The following is a 10,548-nucleotide window of genomic DNA, read 5'->3' as shown; positions in this document are numbered from 1 at the left end:
TAAGGACACACTGAGACATCCACTATAAGGACACACTGAGACATCCACTATAAGGACACACTGAGACATCCAATCTAAGGACACACTGAGACATCCACTATAAGGACACACTGAGACATCCAACCAAGGACACACTGAGACATCCAATCTAAGGACACACTGAGACATCCAATCTAAGGACACACTGAGACATCCAATCTAAGGACACACTTGGACATCCAATCTAAGGACACACTTGGACATCCAGTCTAAGGACACACTGAGACATCCAATCTAAGGACACACTGAGACATCCAATCTAAGGACACACTGAGACATCCAATCTAAGGACACACTGAGACATCCACTATAAGGACACACTGAGACATCCAACCTAAGGACACACTGAGACATCCACTATAAGGACACACTGAGACATCCAACCTAAGGACACACTGAGACATCCAATCTAAGGACACACTGAGACATCCAATCTAAGGACACACTGAGACATCCAATCTAAGGACACACTGAGACATCCACTATAAGGACACACTGAGACATCCAACCTAAGGACACACTGAGACATCCACTATAAGGACACACTGAGACAATCTAATCTAAGGACACACTGAGACACCCAATCTAAGGACACACTGAGACATCCAATCTAAGGACCCACTGAGACAATCCAATCTAAGGACATACTGAGACATCCAATCTAAGGACACACTGAGACATCCAATCTAAGGACCCACTGAGACATCCAATCTAAGGACACACTGAGACAATCCAATCTAAGGACACACTGAGACAATCCAATCTAAGGACACACTGAGACATCCAATCTAAGGACACACTGAGACATCCAATCTAAGGACACACTGAGACATCCACTATAAGGACACACTGAGACATCCAACCTAAGGACACACTGAGACATCCAATATAAGGACACACTGAGACATCCAATCTAAGGACCCACTGAGACATCCAATCTAAGGACACACTGAGACATCCAATCTAAGGACACACTGAGACATCCAATCTAAGGACACACTGAGACATCCACTATAAGAACACACTGAGACATCCAATCTAAGGACACACTGAGACATCCACTATAAGGACACACTGAGACATCCAACCAAGGACACACTGAGACATCCAATCTAAGGACCCACTGAGATAATCCAATCTAAGGACATACTGAGACATCCAATCTAAGGACACACTGAGACATCCAATCTAAGGACCCACTGAGACATCCAATCTAAGGACACACTGAGACAATCCAATCTAAGGACACACTGAGACAATCCAATCTAAGGACACACTGAGACATCCAATCTAAGGACATACTGAGACATCCAATCTAAGGACACACTGAGACATCCAATCTAAGGACACACTGAGACATCCAATCTAAGGACACACTGAGACATCCAATCTAAGGACACACTGAGACATCATACACTGCTCAAAAAAAAATAAAGGGAACACTTAAACAACACAATGTAACTCCAAGTCAATCACACTTCTGTGAAATCAAACTGTCCACTTAGGAAGCAACACTGATTGACAATAAATTTCACATGCTGTTGTGCAAATGGAATAGACAAAAGGTGGAAATTATAGGCAATTAGCAAGACACCCCCAATAAAGGAGTGGTTCTGCAGGTGGTGACCACAGACCACTTCTCAGTTCATATGCTTCCTGGCTGATGTTTTGGTCACTTTTGAATGCTGGCGGTGCTCTCACTCTAGTGGTAGCATGAGACGGAGTCTACAACCCACACAAGTGGCTCAGGTAGTGCAGCTCATCCAGGATGGCACATCAATGCGAGCTGTGGCAAGAAGGTTTGCTGTGTCTGTCAGCGTAGTGTCCAGAGCATGGAGGCGCTACCAGGAGACAGGCCAGTACATCAGGAGACGTGGAGGAGGCCGTAGGAGGGCAACAACCCAGCAGCAGGACCGCTACCTCCGCCTTTGTGCAAGAGGAACACTGCCAGAGCCCTGCAAAATGACCTCCAGTAGGCTGTCATTTTGAGAGAGGGATTGAGAGCTCTAGGGAAATAGTGTGTCTGAAAGAGTGAAAATGGAAACAAAGGATTGAATGAATGGGCAGGGGAAGAAATAAGAAAAAGGAAGAGGGATTTAGAAAGAGAACGAGAGAAAGAGGAAGCGAGAAGAGAGGCAGCGATATCAAAGACAAGTCGTACGATTGTGTAGTGCATATGTCCATCTCTCATTTCCTCAGATCTATGGCCTGACAGACTTAATATTACCTCTGTTTCCTGTCCGGTGGCAGCAGTCTCAGAATACACACTTTACACTTCAATAAACAGAGAGAGAGGGATATATCAACTGGTCTAGGCAGCTTCATGGCCTTCCCTCAAACCAAGCATATAGCGACACAGCGGAGCTGAGATAGTCTGCCATTAGAATACAACTACCATTATATGGCAGCATAGCGGAGCTGAGATAGTCTGCCATTAGAATACAGCTACCATTATATAGCAGCATAGCGGAAATGAGATAGTCTGCCATTAGAATACAGATAGCATTTAATTAGCAGCATAGCGGAGCTGAGATAGTCTGCCATTAGAATACAGCTAGCATTGAATTAGCAGCATAGCGGAGCTGAGAAAGTCTGCCATTAGAATACAGCTAGCATTGAATTAGCAGCGTAGCGGAGCTGAGATAGTCTGCCATTAGAATACAGCTAGCATTTAATTAGCAGCATAGCGGAGCTGAGAAAGTCTGCCATTAGAATACAGCTAGCATTTAATTAGCAGCATAGCGGAGCTGAGATAGTCTGCCATTAGAATACAGCTAGCATTTAATTAGCAGCATAGCGGAGCTGAGATAGTCTGCCATTAGAATACAGCTAGCATTTAATTAGCAGCATAGCGGAGCTGAGAAAGTCTGCCATTAGAATACAGCTAGCATTTAATTAGCAGCGTAGAGGAGCTGAGAAAGTCTGCCATTAGAATACAGCTAGCATTTAATTAGCAGCATAGCGGAGCTGAGAAAGTCTGCCATTAGAATACAGCTACCATTATATAGCAGCATAGCGGAGCTGAGATAGTCTGCCATTAGAATACAGCTAGCATTTAATTAGCAGCGTAGCGGAGCTGAGAAATTATACTAATGTTATACAACTATCATTTATTTGGCAGCATAGCGGAGCTGAGATAGTCTGCCATTAGAATACAGCTAGCATTTTAGCCCACAGAGAAACACAGTCACTGATGTACCCCTACAGTCTACATCTATTACCACTTAAACAGTCTCTGATATACCCTACAGTCTACATCTATTACCACTTAAACAGTCTCTGATATACCCTACAGTCTACATCTATTACCACTTAAACAGTCTCTGATATACCCTACAGTCTACATCTATAATCATATCAACAGTCTCTGATATACCCTACAGTCTACATCTATAATCATATCAACAGTCTCTGATATACCCTACAGTCTATATCTATTACCACTTAAACAGTCTCTGATATACCCTACAGTCTACATCTATAATCATATCAACAGTCTCTGATATACCCTACAGTCTACATCTATAACCACCTAAACAGTCTCTGATATACCCTACAGTCTACATCTATAATCATATCAACAGTCTCTGATATACCCTACAGTCTACATCTATAACCACCTAAACAGTCTCTGATGTACCCCTACAGTCTACATCTATAACCACCTAAACACAGACACGAGCTCATACACACGAGATGAAATGTACTTTTCAGCCCACTCAAGCTAAATACATATGTCCGTTTCAGCATACGGTGTACAGGGTCGGAAGTGTTCAATTATGTCGTGGCGTACTTGACAAGCTGTTATTATCCAATCAGTGGTCAAATCAAAGTAATCAAGACATGAACATAACATTTAAATAAAGCTTTAACTCATTATTAACTAATTAATTAATTAGCAACCATCACTGCAGAAAAACATGACTACATACGGGCTGTTCAACAATACATTTTTTGACATGCATTAATTTGCCAGATACAGTGCCTTCAGAATGTATTCATACCCCTTGACTTTTTAAAAAGATTTTGTTGTGCTACAGCCTGAATTTAAAATTGATAAAATTGGAAGATCCTGACATTGAATATCCCTTTGAACATGGTGAAGTTATTAATTGCACTTTGGATAGTGTATCAATAGACCCAGTCACTACAAAGAAACATGCGCCATTCTTAACTCAGTTGCCGGAGAGTAAGGAAACCTCTCGGGGATTTCAACATGAAGCCAATGGTGACTTTAAAACAGTGACAGAGGTATAATATAATTGAGGATGGATCACGGTTGTCATCATCAAGGACAAACACATTTTTTTACGACGCAAAATAAACAGAATAGAGCTAAGCTCAAGACCACATCCTTGAGGAAACTTGGTTCAGTCTGCTTTTTCAACAGACACTGATAAATGCACCTTTCAGCAGGACAATAACCTCAAACACAAGGCCAAATATACACAGGAGTAGCTTACCAAGACAACATTGCATATTCCTGATTGGCTGAGTTATATTTTTTTGACATAAATCGGCTTGACAATGTGTGGCAAGACATGAAAATGGCTGTCGAGCAATGATCAGCAATCATCTTGACAGAACTTGAATAATAAAATAAAAAAATATATAATACATACTATCATTTAATAGGTACATAATGTACAGTCCAGTTGTGCCCTTAGAGACTTACACACTTTGACATTACAGAGTATCTTGTGTAGATCGTTGAATTTAAATATATAAATAATAATAAATCCATTTTAATCCGTCTTTTGTAACACACCAAAAATGTATAAAAAGTCAATGGGTGTGATTATTTCCTGAAGGCACGGCAGTAAGAGAGTAATTAGCATGTTCACTGTTCACATTGAAGGGTTCAGGGGGCAAGGGGCTAGGAAGCAGAATGGAACCAGAGGGACTTGGCATACAGTGATGGCTTGGGACCAATACCAGACACACTAAGTGCACTCCAAATGCACCCTATTCCCTCTAACATTGCACTACGTTTGACCACGGCAGGACCCATGAACTGTAAGGTATCACACTATATGATGTGTGGAATAGCTTCCGCTTGCTCTCCTCTACTCTTGTCTGTCTGTGTTAATACCTGTCACCGGTCGCCGTTATTAAACCCTGCTGTCGTAACGGCGACACTGACCACTTCCTGTAATAAAATACACAGCGTGGCCTGAGGAGTCCCGCAGCGGAATCAGAGTAACCATGGTGACAACACCACAGGCCAGCCATGTTGGGGGCCTTGTGTTACTGTCAACACTTTGTATAACACACACACACACACATACACACACACACACACGCACACACCCTTCCACACACACACTCTCCCACACACACACAGACACTGCCGCTGGGAATCTGAGTGTGGGTAGACACAGAGAGAGGGAAGAAGTGGGAAGAGAGGGAAGGTAGAGGGAGAGGAGGGGAGACAGAGAGAGGGAAGAAGAGAGAGCGAGAGAGAGGAGGGGAGACAGAGAGAGGGAAGAAGAGAGAGCGAGAGAGAGGAGGGGAGACAGAGAGAGGGTAGAAGAGAGAGAGAGAGAGAGGAGGGGAGACAGAGAGAGAGAGAGAGGAGGGGAGACAGAGAGAGGGAAGAAGAGAGAGAGAGGAGGGGAGACAGAGAGAGGGAAGAAGAGAGAGAGAGAGAGGAGGGGAGACAGAGAGAGGGTAGAAGAGAGAGAGAGAGAGAGGAGGGGAGACAGAGAGAGGGAAGAAGAGAGAGAGAGATAGAGAGGAGGGGAGACAGAGAGAGGGAAGAAGAGAGAGAGAGAGAGAGAGAGAGAGAGAGAGAGAGAGAGAGGAGGGGAGACAGAGAGAGGGAAGAAGAGAGAGAGAGAGAGAGAGGAGGGGAGACAGAGAGAGGGTAAGAAGAGAGAGAGAGAGAGAGGAGGGGAGACAGAGAGAGGGAAGAAGAGAGAGAGAGAGAGAGAGGAGGGGAGACAGAGAGAGGGTAGAAGAGAGAGAGAGAGAGAGGAGGGGAGACAGAGAGAGGGAAGAAGAGAGAGAGAGATAGAGAGGAGGGGAGACAGAGAGAGGGAAGAAGAGAGAGAGAGAGAGAGAGAGAGAGAGAGAGAGAGAGAGAGGAGAGAGAGAGAGAGAGAGAGAGAGAGAGAGAGAGAGAGAGAGAGAGAGAGAGAGGAGGGGAGACAGAGAGAGAGAGAGAGAGAGAGAGAGAGAGAGAGAGAGAGAGAGAGAGAGAGAGAGAGAGAGAGAGAGAGAGAGAGAGAGAGAGAGAGAGAGAGAGAGAGAGAGAGAGAGAGAGAGAGAGAGAGAGAGAGAGGAGCAAAGAGATCAACTAAACTAGTTTGTCACAGGTCACTTAAGGGCTTTAATTCCAACAGTGAGTCAGCCAATGAGTCATGTAAGGAAGAAAGACTGACATTAACCTGTCTAGGATCAGCGTGGCGCTAGCGGCACACCCCCCCCCCCCCCACTGAAAAACCAGTGCCGCGAAATTCAAAAAAAATATTTTTTTAAAATATTTAACTTTCACACATTAAAGTCCAATACAGCTAATGAAAGACACAGATCTTATGAATCCAGTCAACATTTCCGATTTTTAAAATGTTTTACAGGGAAGACACAATATGTAAAGATGTACATCTATTACCTAAAAACACATTAGCATATTCCACCATCTTTTATTTGTCCACCAACACCAGTAGCCATCACCAATTCGGCTAAACTAAGATATTTATAGCCCCTAACCAACAAAAAAACTCATTAGATGACAGTCTGATAACATATTTATGGTATGGGATAGGTTTTGTTAGAAAAAAGTGCATATTTCAGGTATATGGCATAGTTTACAATTGCACCCACCATCACAAATGGACTAGAATAATTACAATGAGCAACGTGTTTACCTAACTACTAATCATCAAACATTTCGTAAAAATACACAGCATACACGAATCGAAAGACACAGATCCTGTGAATACAGACAATATTTCAGATTTTCTAAGTGTCTTACAGCGAAAACACAATAAATCGTTATATTAGCTTAGCACATAGCAATTAGCAGCCCAGCATTGATTCTAGCCAAAGTGAGCGATAAAAGTCAACATCGCCAAAAGATATTAATTTTTTCACTAACCTTCTCAGAATTCTTCCGATGACACTCCTGTAACATCACATTACAACATGCATATACAGTTTGATCGAAAATGTTTATATTTAGCCACCAAAATCATGGTTAGACAATGTGAAATGTAGACTCAGCTGGTACAGAATTTGTCCTTGCGCCACTTAGACAGTGATCTACTCTTATACATAAATACTCATAAACGTGACTAAAAAATATAGGGTGGACAGGGATTGATAGACAATTTAATTCTTAATACAATTGCGTTATTACATTTTTTAATTTATCCTTACTTTTCAATACAGTTTGCGCCAAGCGAAGCTACGTCAAAAAACATGGCGTCCTAAGCCACTAAAATGTTTCGACAGAAACACGATTTATCATAATAAAAATGTCCTACCTTGAGCTGTTCTTCCATCAGTATCTTGGGCAAAGGATCCTTTCTTGGGAGAAATCGTCTTTTGGTGGAAAGCTGTCCTCTTGCCATGTGGAAATGTCAACTACGTTCGGGATGAACTGAAAAGCGTTCCCAACTTTTCACATCGTTGCAAAAATAAATGTCCCAAAATCGCACTAAACGGATATAAATTGCTATAAAACGCTTTAAATTAACTACTTTGTGATGTTTGTAACTCCTATAACGAGTGAAAAGATGACCGGAGAAATATAACAGGCTAAACTAATGCTTGGAACAGGAGAGGGTCGGTGTCTTCCACGCGCGTTACGCAGCAAGAAAAGACTTGCTAGCTAAAGGTTTTTTTCATTTGTAGTGCCTGTGAACGAGCAATCGAGCCCGTTGGAATCGTCATCACGTAAAGGCATCCAGGGGAAGACGTAAGAAGTGTCCGTATAGTCATAGCAACGACAGTGCCCGTTTAAATGACTTCAGAAAAGTGGCCAACGTTTCTCAAATCTGACTCCATGTCAGGGAAATTGCTGTAGAATGGGCTCTGTTCCACTTAGAGACAAAATTTCAACTCCTATAGAAACTATAGACTGTTTTCTATCCAATAATAATAATAATATGCATATTGTACGATCAAGGATTTTGTGGGAAGCCGTTTAAAAAATTAGCCACATTAGCATAAATAGTCTAAACAGCGCCCCCATCCCCAACAGGTTAATAACCAGTTTTCCATCAAACCTTTTAATGTGAGTAAAGTACTGTACATGTCGGATAAATAGTCCTGACCAAATCGAAACAAAACATTTGTTGGTAAACTTTCCAAATTGTATATTTTTGCTTCAGTAAAATGAATTACGTGAGAAATGTGGGTGGAAATGCTTTTCTGCGTAAATATTGATGTAATAACCATCGTATCGAAAGTAAACTTGACGATGATATGATATGTCGTGTGGTCCTCCCGCTACGACACGGGAAACCGTTTACAGATGAAATAAAATACGATGAACTTCACAGGGATATTATTCTGGTGACAAGATGATCGATGCTCGGCTTCCTTCTTGACAGGTAAAATAAAATAAAAAATCTTGCTCTTTTGGCCGTAATAATAGTCTCATCATTGCACCTGGGAGTCAGCAAGCAAGTACAGGGAGTGAATTTAATAATACATGAAACATGGAACAGAACGAGAACCACGAGATGAAACTCACTAACAGAATCAATAACACCTGAGGAAAGAACCAAAAGGGAATGACAGATATGGGGGATGAAATCAGGAAGGTGATGGGAGTCCAGGTGAGTCTCACGATGCGCAGGTGCGCGTAATGATGGTGACAGGTGTGCGTAATAATGAGTAAACTGCCGACAAACGAGCATCAGAGTGGAGGAGCGGGATTAGTCGTGACAATCATGTAGACTAATGTTGACTACAGTGCACGTGCCAATACCAGATTGGGAAAATGGCTGGGAACACATCTCTGGAGGGTAAATGGATGGGAACACATCTCTGGAGGGTAAATGGATGGGAACACATCTCTGGAGGGTAAATGGATGGGAACACATCTCTGGAGGGTAAATTGCTGGGAACACATCTCTGGAGGGTAAATGGATGGGAGCACATCTCTTGGGGGTAAATTGATGGGAGCACATCTCTGGAGGGTAAATGGATGGGAACACATCTCTGGAGGGTAAATGGATGGGAGCACATCTCTGGAGGGTAAAAGGATGGGAACACATCTCTGTTGGGTAAATGGATGGGAACACATCTCTGGAGGGTAAATGGATGGGAGCACATCTCTGGAGGGTAAAAGGATGGGAACACATCTCTGTTGGGTAAATGGATGGGAACACATCTCTGTTGGGTAAATGGATGGGAACACATCTCTGGAGGGTAAATGGATGGGAGCACATCTCTGGAGGGTAAATGGATGGGAACACATCTCTGGAGGGTAAATGGATGGGAACACATCTCTGGAGGGTAAATGGATGAGAACACATCTCTGGAGGGTAAATGGATGGGAACACATCTCTGGAGGGTAAATGGATGGGAACACATCTCTGGAGGGTAAATGGATGGGAACACATCTCTGGAGGGTAAATGGATGGGAACACATCTCTGGAGGGTAAATGGATGGGAACACATCTCTGGAGGGTAAATGGATGGGAACACATCTCTGGAGGGTAAATGCGCATATGGTTTTCATACAGAATTTTAAATATTCGCATGAAAATCCGTTGCCAGTCAGATGGAAAACTGGCAAGTGAAAAGGTATGAAATAGTTACGTATAAATTACTTTCAGGTCCAAAACTACAGGGCTGACTCAGCTGTCTCTTCCATGGGAAAGAAGTACTACTAGTGACTACTAGTGACTATTAGCTACTACGAGTGACTACTAGCTACTACGAGCTACTACTAGTGACTACTAGCTACTACGAGTGACTACTAGCTACTACGAGTGACTACTAGCTACTACGAGTAACTACTAGCTACTGCGAGTGACTACTAGTGACTACTAGCTACTACGAGTGACTACTAGCTACTATGAGTGACTACTAGCTACTACGAGTGACTACTAGCTACTACGAGCGACTACTAGTGACTACTAGCTACTACGAGTGACTACTAGCTACTACGAGTGACTACTAGCTACTACGAGTGACTACTAGTGACTACTAGCTACTACGAGTGACTACTAGTGACTACTAGCTACTACTAGTGACTACTAGTGACTACTACCAACTACTAATTGGTGAATACTAGTGACTACTAGCTAATAATAGCTACTACTACTGAATACTAGTGACTACTAGCTACTACTAGCTACTACTAGCTACTACTAGTGGCTACTAGCTACTATTAGTGACTACTAGCTTGTACTAGCTAATAATAGCTACTACTAGTGACTACTAGCTTCTACTATTGACTACTAGCTTCTACTAGTGACTACTAGCTAATACTAGTGACTACTAGCTACTACTAGTGAATACTAGTGTCTACTAGTGAATACTAGCTTCTAC

The sequence above is a fragment of the Salvelinus fontinalis genome, unplaced genomic scaffold (assembly GCF_029448725.1).
Source record: "Salvelinus fontinalis isolate EN_2023a unplaced genomic scaffold, ASM2944872v1 scaffold_0785, whole genome shotgun sequence".
Classification (NCBI taxonomy): Eukaryota; Metazoa; Chordata; class Actinopteri; order Salmoniformes; family Salmonidae; genus Salvelinus; species Salvelinus fontinalis.
This window is presented reverse-complemented; position numbering follows the sequence as displayed.